The 9,777-nt window shown below is 36.6% G+C and overlaps 1 long non-coding RNA gene across 1 annotated transcript in view; it reads left to right on the plus strand.

Annotated features, from left to right (window-relative positions):
• The window catches only part of LOC308701425, a 27,118-nt gene extending 17,842 nt beyond the window's left edge, over positions 1–9,276 (plus strand). The window contains exons 2-3 of the long non-coding RNA XR_014031437.1: positions 5,513–5,603; positions 9,136–9,276. This is a non-coding gene — a long non-coding RNA (uncharacterized lncRNA). The remainder of the gene's footprint in view (positions 1–5,512; positions 5,604–9,135) is intronic.
• The last annotated feature ends 501 nt before the right edge of the window (positions 9,277–9,777 follow it).

Raw genomic sequence — 9,777 nt, forward strand, 5'->3', positions numbered from 1 at the left:
ACACACACACACACACACACACACACACACACACACACACACACACACACACACACACACACACACACACACACACACAGTGTCTCTCAGCAGTGGCATAATAACAAAATAATAACACAATTATAAAAAATAAAAAAAGTGCACAAAAAAATCCATATTTTTTGGGGGGGATCAGGCCTTTTAGTACGGTTTATCTGTTAATCTCTCAATCATCATTGTATTGCATTGCATTATATGTTTTAAAAACTAAGCATTTAAATAAATATCATCTTACTAAGACACATTAATGTCAGATACAGAGTGACGACCAATATTTATATGCATTTTATTTAAGTAGTCAGTTCTCAGTGATTTACATTACAAGTGATCAGAATTTCATCTTTTTGATCATATAAATATCAGCATCTGCACCAAATTGCATATTTTTGTGATATATTCTCGCTATATGTGATTTTCGGACTATTATTTAATATGTCAGACTTAAAATAACTTTTATTACTGTAACCTAATGTAGTTTGGTTGATTCAGGAATACTAAGTAACCTTTTTTTAACAAATAAAACCAGTACATTTAAATATGTTTTTCACAATAAGTTCTTAAACTGCAAAGCTTTTTTGTCATTTATCAGAAATTAAAGATATGCAATTTGAAAGAAAGAGATTCGGACCCTGTTGCAAATTCATTATCTAAGCAAATTCACTGCTAAACAAATGCCATAGTACTTTGATAGGAAAAAAAAAAGAAAGTAATTATGAGTGCAAAGTATTTTATTCCTCTCAAAATATAATGGAAAAAAAAAAGAAGAAAAGAACACAAACCGATGTTATGTCATCGTAGACGGGTATGCGTGCCTTTTATTAATTTCTCATCCGCAGGTTGAAACGTTAACAGAATTTGCGCATTCAAACGTGACACACACCTTTGTTTGTCTAATACTGCCGCTCTGACACACCAAAGCCTCTCGTGTTTTTACTTGCAAATCAGGATTACACACTGAATGACGATTTCTAATGGTGAGAAAAGCGAAATTACAGTTAATATGCAACAGACCAGAGACAGATTTACAGAAACGAGTCCTCAAATCCAGTAAGGGTTTGCTTTACAGGACTAGTTAAGCCAAAAATGAAATTTACTCATCCAAACCTGTTATTATTACAATAAAACACAGAAAGAGATGTTTTGAAGAATCTTTACGTAGCTCTTTTCCATAAGAGTTCATCTTGAAAATTGTAAATGAAACAAAAATTTTACTATTTCAGTCTTTCTACATCACATTTGCATGTTTCATTTTGGCATTTATTTGTAGTTATTTGTGAAATTTACTAGTAATTCTTAAATCAATTTTTTTTTAAAGTAAATCCTTTTTCATTTGTAGTCAGTACAAATCAATCGATAGCTTTGTATGAGGAACAGAATAAACTACATTGGCCAAATCTTTGAAATCTCAGTTACTATGTAGAGACAATTTATATATAGTGTATGTTTAGATAATAAAAATACTTTCATGTGCTTTTATGATGTTTTGTTTGACAAGTTTGACATAGTCATGAACTTGCATACTTGCATGATAACAGCATACCAGATTGAAGCAACATGATGGTTGATAAATAATGACACAATTTGTTTTTTTGTGACAGAATCTCTTTCCCCGACAGCATTTTTTAAATTAAATTATTTTTTTTAAGTTGTCAGTCACCGCCAGCATTTTTTTTTTTACAAGTTTCACAAAAGTTTCATGGCCACCAGAATTTTAATGACACACTTTAATGAACTCTTAATAATAATGCAATTAATTTCCATTAAAGTTTGGTTTAAAGTACTTAATTAATGTAATTTTCCCATTTTACGTGACGTATATCTAAAGTGAGAACTATTAAAAGTCAATATGATGTTAACAAAGCATTATCTAACTCTTTACATATGATTTAATTAAACAACATCACTTTGTTAATTACAGTGACAATGAATTAACTCACTATTTGTATTTAGTCTGTTAATGTATTAACTGCAGTGTGTAAACTATTAATTAACTATTTGACAAATACTTTATTATACTATACTTACGATAAAGTGTTATCAAACTTTTTATTCTAGCTTCATTCCTTTTTTTATCAATGTTTGCATTAGTGTGGATAAAATAAAGCAACATGCAACATTTTGAACAAAAAGTCAAGTTTTTTTCTTGCATCTATGCATGTGCGTAAGCAATACTTCTATTGCTTGTTTCTGCTGCTTCTTTTCCTGTGTTTTGATCAGAAGATTCTGTACTCTTTTAGAAGATGTGTAATAGCGCCTCCTACAGTATAACAGTGAAATCACGGAAAGCCATGAAGTTCTGTCAGTGGCGGGAAAGTTGTGTCATAAATGACGGAAAATTCCACCAATGGTGGCTAAAGAGTTAATACTGAGTGACAATTATATTTCGACTATGTATCACAATATCAAAACTGCAAGCTCTGATAACCTTGTAGACCAAGAGACCTACCCAGACCTGATTGACTCATGCCGTTGCAATGTTTACCGGTTGCGTTTCATTCCTTTTCTTTTTTTCTAAGCAATTAGAAACAAGAGATGACCGCTGTAGACGTGCCAGGGCTGTGCAGTTTCCGCTCATGTCAGTTGTAAAGGGCTTAACCCTACTCGGGCCTGTTTATTTGCATCCCTCAGTAAGTTTCGCCCATCCACAAGGAAGCGTCATGCTACTGTACCCCAATAAAACCAGAAAACACAGTCAGGGATGGCATGAACTGACTCTGAAGGACAGCTATTGTGGATGCTGCCAGTGCCCAACAAGCCCTCTTTATGATAGCAGGAATTATGATGGCCGTGGATATGTGAGATCGCTGGTGGCGAGCAAGATAAGTCGAGTAATTGTCGCTTACTGTAACAGCGACTCCCATTCATTAAAGGCCCGTGTCTAATAAACTACTGGAGGAAAGGAGGCCAGCTGTACTGGGAAGCCTCGCACAAGGCGGCTCTTTCTCTGCGGCCCCAAACTTTGTCAAAAGGCGAAACTGTCTATGGGGCGCTCTGTGATTCAACAGAGATTCCAATAGAGGTTTGTCTTGGGGAGCAAACAAGGGCTTCCTTTTGTCAAAATATAGCGTGTTCAAGAGGGACAGCAAAAACTGATATAGCTTCTTCTTTAGTTATGTAAACTGGAAAACAAACAATTCAAGGGCTGTTGTGATACTTAACTTATTCCCCTAATATCAGTCTTCATTACTTTCAGCAGTAGCTGATCATAAAACTTATAGGGAAAAATTGACCAAATCTGTCAAGTGGCAAATATTTTTTTCTCATTTTTTCATTTTTGTTGTTTGCATTTCATGACAATTAAGCACATTTCCACCCAAAAGTCTCATTACTGAAATGCAAACCAATTATATAGCGTTTTGAAATCTTATTTATTTTTAATTAACTATCAATAATTGTTAAAATAGTAAATACTAATTATTACTAACACACAAAATTATTTGTTCTGTTGCCTTCAATTTATGCTGATCGTTTTATAAATTGCCTCTCATTAATTATCGTGCAATTGCTTGACTTAAAATATTAAGTTTAATTAACTTTAGTTTAGTTTAGTTAAGTTGATCTCAACAAATTTTAAGTTGAAACAACACATTATTTCTTATTCTAATATTGAATTTTAAGTCGTGATGAATCACAGCAAGTTGGATAGTTGACTCATAACCTATCATTAAAAAGTTAGTACTTAAATTACTTAGAGTCCTACCATTACAATGGCTTCCTCATCACTAAATTCTTACATTTTCTCTTCTAGAGAGAATGTAAGAAACCAGATGAATTGAGGAATCCATGAATAGAAGCCCTCCAATTCCTCTACCCCAATTTTTTTCTGTACAGTGAAGTGAATTCCAGAGGTGCTTCAAGAGGAACACATGTCCTCAAGTATGCTGACATTTGAATGCATTTCTAGGGTGACAGCAGAAGGAACCCTGTTGATTTGGGGTGTCTTTGCTGGATCATGTTGGGCCATTGTGTGTCCTTCTCAACTTCCTGTCAGTAACTGTCTAAGGCGGGCATGTACTAACTTTTTGGAATGTGTCAAGTCCTTGTGAACTATTTTCTTTCTTTTCCAACCGCTGTTTGCTTCTTTATGAAGTTCCTTTTTCTAACCTTTTAAACTGAAGCAGTGGACCCTGTGCGATGGTAAATATAGCCTACGAACTATGTCCTTCTGCATACATTGCTAAACAAGCCATTGCAACTTTAAAAAATAATTTTTTTTTAGCAACTTTACTTGCTGTAACTCAGCAGCTAAACCTCATCCTAAACTCATCCGGAGAGACGTGGGTTTATATTTACAGAGTTATACCAATTTTGCAGGGACTCAAACAGAACTCCCATAAGGATATTTGCTGTCATTAACTGAGCTCATGGCGGTTTAGCACAGACCAATTAAGACTCATATTTGCTTATACAGTTGTTATGTTTCTCCATGGACCATTGTGATTGGGGCCATACATCCCATTGTTTTCCAATAATTAATGACACTTTGGTTTACTTTGGACTTTACAGGGATATGAGTATAAGAAGGCTCAAAGAATGGGAGAGATATAAAGTAAAGCACAATTCAAACACACAAGGCACTAATGACACATGACTAACTTCAGAAGGTCAGAATAAAAGTCAACAAAGAGAGCAGCTTCACTCCTGAATCAAACCAAAGATCCGTTGAGGAATACAAGGATAAGGTTGAGGGAAGTGTTGTAGGAGAAAGTTGGATTACGGAATCCAAGGGGGAAGTGGGATCGACTCCATCTGTCGAGAGGGTCTTCCAGTCGACTTTGGCCCACATGCTGGATGCTGGCTCAGGAAGCTCTTTCACACTTCCTCCCGCAGTCCTAGACATGGTCCTCGAAGGGGGAGTGTACCAAAAGGCATAGCCTCTATCTAAGGGTCTTTGTCCCTATGGGGGGGCAAACAGTGGGATCCTACAGGAAAGGAAACACACGCCCCCTCCTTCAACAACAGCAGGAGGAGAAAGAAAGCACATTACATGCTTGAAATCAGCCCTCTGCCATTATTTTAGTGGGGGGACACTTTCGCTTTCAGACGTGCTCTACAAGTTGGGAGCTGCGAGATGGGCAGATGAGATTTTCCTTGGCTCAAAACACTGATTTCATGAATGCACCTGCTATTGTGCCTCCTGCATTGTTTTGGTGTTTTGTTGAGTATCACATATCAGTAATGGAAATGAGGCAATAAAACGAAAGGAAGTCGATATCAGTTTCCCCTGTACACAAAAGTGTGCGACAAGCCTGGTATTCAAAAGGAAGTTGGTTTACTCAAAGAACAGGGCAGAAAAAAAACATATTAGCTACTCGATTATCAGCTCATTCATAAGTTACGGCAAGCATGTAAATGTACAATAATAGACACACCTCTACAGTCTACAATAATACCGCTGTACATGCACACTTGAATGACAGTCGATGTTTGACTTGATCTTTCCCTCTTCTTTTTCTCTCTTCTTTTTTTCTAGTATTTTTTCTACTCAAGCATGGCGGTGATAATTGGATTGTGTGGACACCTGTATGAGTGCAGTATATCCAGGGGATTAGAGAACGGGATGGGTGAGTCAGCTCAAATTATTGTCATGTTAACCCATACAACTGGCAGCCATAGCCCCCTACTACTGACTAAAATAAGGTCACAGCGGTCCCAGAACCTGTCCAATCTCAACAACCTCTAGAGCCATAGATGCACAGGGGATTTTACTAAAACTAGAGCATAACTCAAATGGTTATTTGAAGATCCACAGAGTTCCAACATCGTTAATCATGCAAAAATTAACTTATTTAACATTTAGTGGTACAACAACTTGTCCCTTGTCCCAGTACCCTCAAATGGGCATATTTGTATCTTATTTGCCCCTAAAAGGTACCTTAAGGGTACTCATCTGAGGAACTAATATGAAACTTTTAGGGATATAAAAGGGTACAAAGGTGTCATTTTAAGGGGTCTGCCTTAGTGACAAACTGTTCAACCCATAAGGGAACACATTTTGCACATAATTTTTTTCTTATAGTGTAAATGCCTCTTGAATTTATATATTTACAGAAGCCAATCATTCACCATACAACCTGTTGTGGGCAGCACAAAGCATATATTTATGCTGTATTTAACCCGTATTTAATTTCATCTGGTTTGTATACTCATGTTGGCATTAAAGTCAATGATGTGACTAAAAACATGCTGCTTAAAAGAGGTAGAGGTAAGTCATTATATGTGTGAATAATATTTTGTAAAGTATTTTTGAATAATTTAACAGATATAATAAAAACATTAAATTTCCATATTAAACATTTATTTAGATGTTTTTCTGGGTTAATGAGTAAAACATGTGAAGGGTTACACAACTGTTCTTATATTACAATGAAGAAATAAGCCTGACTGAAATATGAAAACTTTATTAAGGTTCTATAATGACCGTTTTTATTACTAATCAAGGTTATTTCAGGTTGTAGAATGTCATGTTGTGCGACTGCCCAAAAACCTAAGGATATTTATGAATTAATAATCCATGATATTTATGCAACAACAAACAAATACCTTGAAGAAAATATACAAAGCCTTTTGAAAATAATGACTATGTGTTTTAAGGAAAGTATTTTATTGCTTTCTACTTGATGGTTACACCACATGGCATTTAAGAGTTATTATCATAACTTCTTGAAAATGATATTATAAATTTGGTCACTAAAACCAACATTTGAATGAACTTTAACTAGAGTTTTAAAACCTTTTGTCTAGACATTCTTGCATGTCATTGATCCATTATCCTAACTGACCCAACAACCTGACAGATTTGCATCATCAACAAAACATTTGGGAAGTGTTTTCATTTATTTATCCTAACCATGCACAATTATGTGGTTAGTTGCTTTTTATTGTTTGCATTTAGCATTTCCCCTTCACTTGTGAGCCATTTTGAGGTCCCAACCAAACCACAGCTGTAGTAGATGGGCTTTTACACAAGATTAACTTTTATTTGTTAAGAAAGTCTAAGGTATATTGTATCCTTTAGTTTCAGTATCACGTTCTGTCCTGGTGCACGAAGGATAAATGTTGGACGCCACTGCCAACAGCCCTTGTATGAGCTCGTCAGGGCGGCCATCGTTAGCAGGAGTTGGTAAACAGAGCGTGGAGTGTGAGGAAGGGGGGCAGAGGTGCCGAAAGACGAGACGGCAATAGTGAAACTCAAGCTTGTTGGAGTTGGGAAGGGGGTGGTTGTTTGACCACCGGGATGAGCGATGAGTCGACGCTCCCATCAGAAAGCACTGCCACGGCAACTGCGCGGATTCACTAGGTGTCGTCTAGGCAGGTAATTCATCAGCCCATGCCGGGGCTGGGCCTCCGAAAAACTTCCCATGGTCACTTCAGAGTGCGAATACGTAATGAGCTGGAGGGCTCCACATTTGCCACGGCTGATTAGACGAGAACAATGGGCCCAAACAGAACTGGCAGCCCTCACAATGGGGACTGGAAAGCCTCAAGGCGTTGCCTCCATATTTCTAGGGTAAGAAGAGAGAGAGAAAAGTGAACAAAACTGTAGTTTATAACTGTCTGCTCTCTTTTGGATGGCTGTTGAACATGTACGACGCTTTGTCACTGGACTTCCGAGAGTGTGTATGTGTGGTAAGGTTGCGCTCAAAGGCTGAAGAATGATGGGGGAACAATGTTTTGTCAATACATTTTAATTAATAGACAGATAAACTGTAGCCATTTTTAGAATAAGGCAAACAATGAGAAAGATTCGGATCACGATTATTAAAGTTAACTAAAACCAAGACCGTTACTTGAAATAAATAAACATTAACTCAAAATAAGCATTAACTATACTTTAGTTTAGGGTCCAATTCTCACTATTAACTAGTTGCTTATTAGCATGGATGCTACTAGGATATTGGCTGTTTATTAGTACTTATAAAGCACAATTCGCCCCAAAATCTCTACATATGGAAGTCTTTACCCATTTTTATCAGCGGCAGATGAAAACGAACACAACCAGTCGTTTGATTTGAGGTTTCATTCATGTCTGAAGCAGAAACTGTTCAGGACGGGTTGAAACAGTCAATAAGTATGAGCAATATTAACAGGGATTTAGCAAACTCCACTAATACTTAAATAAAAAGTGTCATTTAGTTCCTATGAAATTGTTAAATTCTTTTAGCACTGATTATTTGTGTGCAATATTAACATGCTGTTTATAGCTATAGTGCATTTAAATTAACAGTCCTTTTCTGACCAACCAAAAAAAAAAAAAAACGTGATAATCTTAACTAAGCAATTTGGCCTGGAAAGAGATCAACGTCATTAGTGTCTTTTGTTTGACAAAGAGGAACTGGCTCGTGCAGAGCGCTCAATCTCCACAGTAGGCATATCTCTTTGAACACACTCTATGAAATGAGTTTCTGTATCAGTTGGAGACAGTTTCGCTCTCCACTTTAAAAATAGAGATGATGGGAGGGAAGCCCCTGGAATATTTATTGGGAGGAGGGGGGAATAAATCCACAGCCCGCTGACAATTTTCTCTTTTCGGTCACATGTTCTTCCCGTTCATCACTGTTTTTCCAAGTACTTAACGGTATTTACATATTATTTCAGTGTAGTGCGGCAGATACGCGCGGTGGCGCAGCCCAGCAATGAGCCGCTGAAAGAATTCACGCTTAATTGTATTTCATAAATCATATTGGGAACCCCTTCAGAATAAGCTCCCTGTAACAAAATGATAAAATGGCCAATTATGAGAAAATTCCAGGGTCCTTAATTTACTAAACACACTCCGGAGAGACTCTTTTGAGAGCAAAGATAGACTCCTTGTTGAATTGTTTTTCCTTTAGTAAATGGAGTGGCTTTGCATTATATTACTAAATAAATGATCATTGGTGCTTGTTTTAAATGCTTTCTCTGAGCACAACATCCGTCACTATGACCAACTGACCACTATGACCTTCCCCCTTCCATCAGGAGGATTGGACCTAAACTAGTGTTTGCAGTCTAAACTATAGTCTTTTGAACGCAAATATCTGGATTGATAGGTAGAGATAGCAGCTCCATCACTCTCAGAACTGCTCAAAGTCCTAATCAGAGTATTTGTTTTAGGTTTTGCAGGTTCTGAGCAAACCTGTGGGCCGAGTCCTCCTGATCTGTCGTCTCCCGAAGGGCCAGATCTGCACACTGGGGATGGCAGTGTCGGCAAACTTGCCGGATCAACTTTGACCTCTCAGTAAACGCATGCGTTGGATCCGGGCTGCATATGGAATTCACTTCTGTCATTTTGTTCTCTGACAAAAGAAACTCAAATCCATGTTTATAATAAAAGATATGTAGTAATACTTTATTTTGATGGTCCTCTTTTGTTGACTATAAGTAACTATATTTTAAAAAGCAGTCATTAGAGTATTAGTAGACTGTCTGCTAAGTCTTTATTGTGATGATCCTCTTTTGTTGACTATAAGTAACTATATTTTAAATAGCAGTCATTAGAGTATTAGTAGACTTGTCTGCTAAGTCTTTATTGTGATGATCCTCAACAGACATTCAACTGACTATAGTAACTTTGCAACTACATAGTAATTTCTCTTTTTGAAGCCACAAAGTCTTGTTTTTTGTTTGATACATCAATGAGATGTCTTTATTTATTTAATTTTTGAGAGAGAAGTTTAATGCACTTCATATGTTTATTCAAACATAATAAAGTTGTATACGTTTTTATTTTTTTAACACAAAATAAACCCATCCTTA

This window comes from Scardinius erythrophthalmus, assembly GCF_964197995.2.
Source record: "Scardinius erythrophthalmus genome assembly, chromosome: 14".
Taxonomy (NCBI): Eukaryota; Metazoa; Chordata; class Actinopteri; order Cypriniformes; family Leuciscidae; genus Scardinius; species Scardinius erythrophthalmus.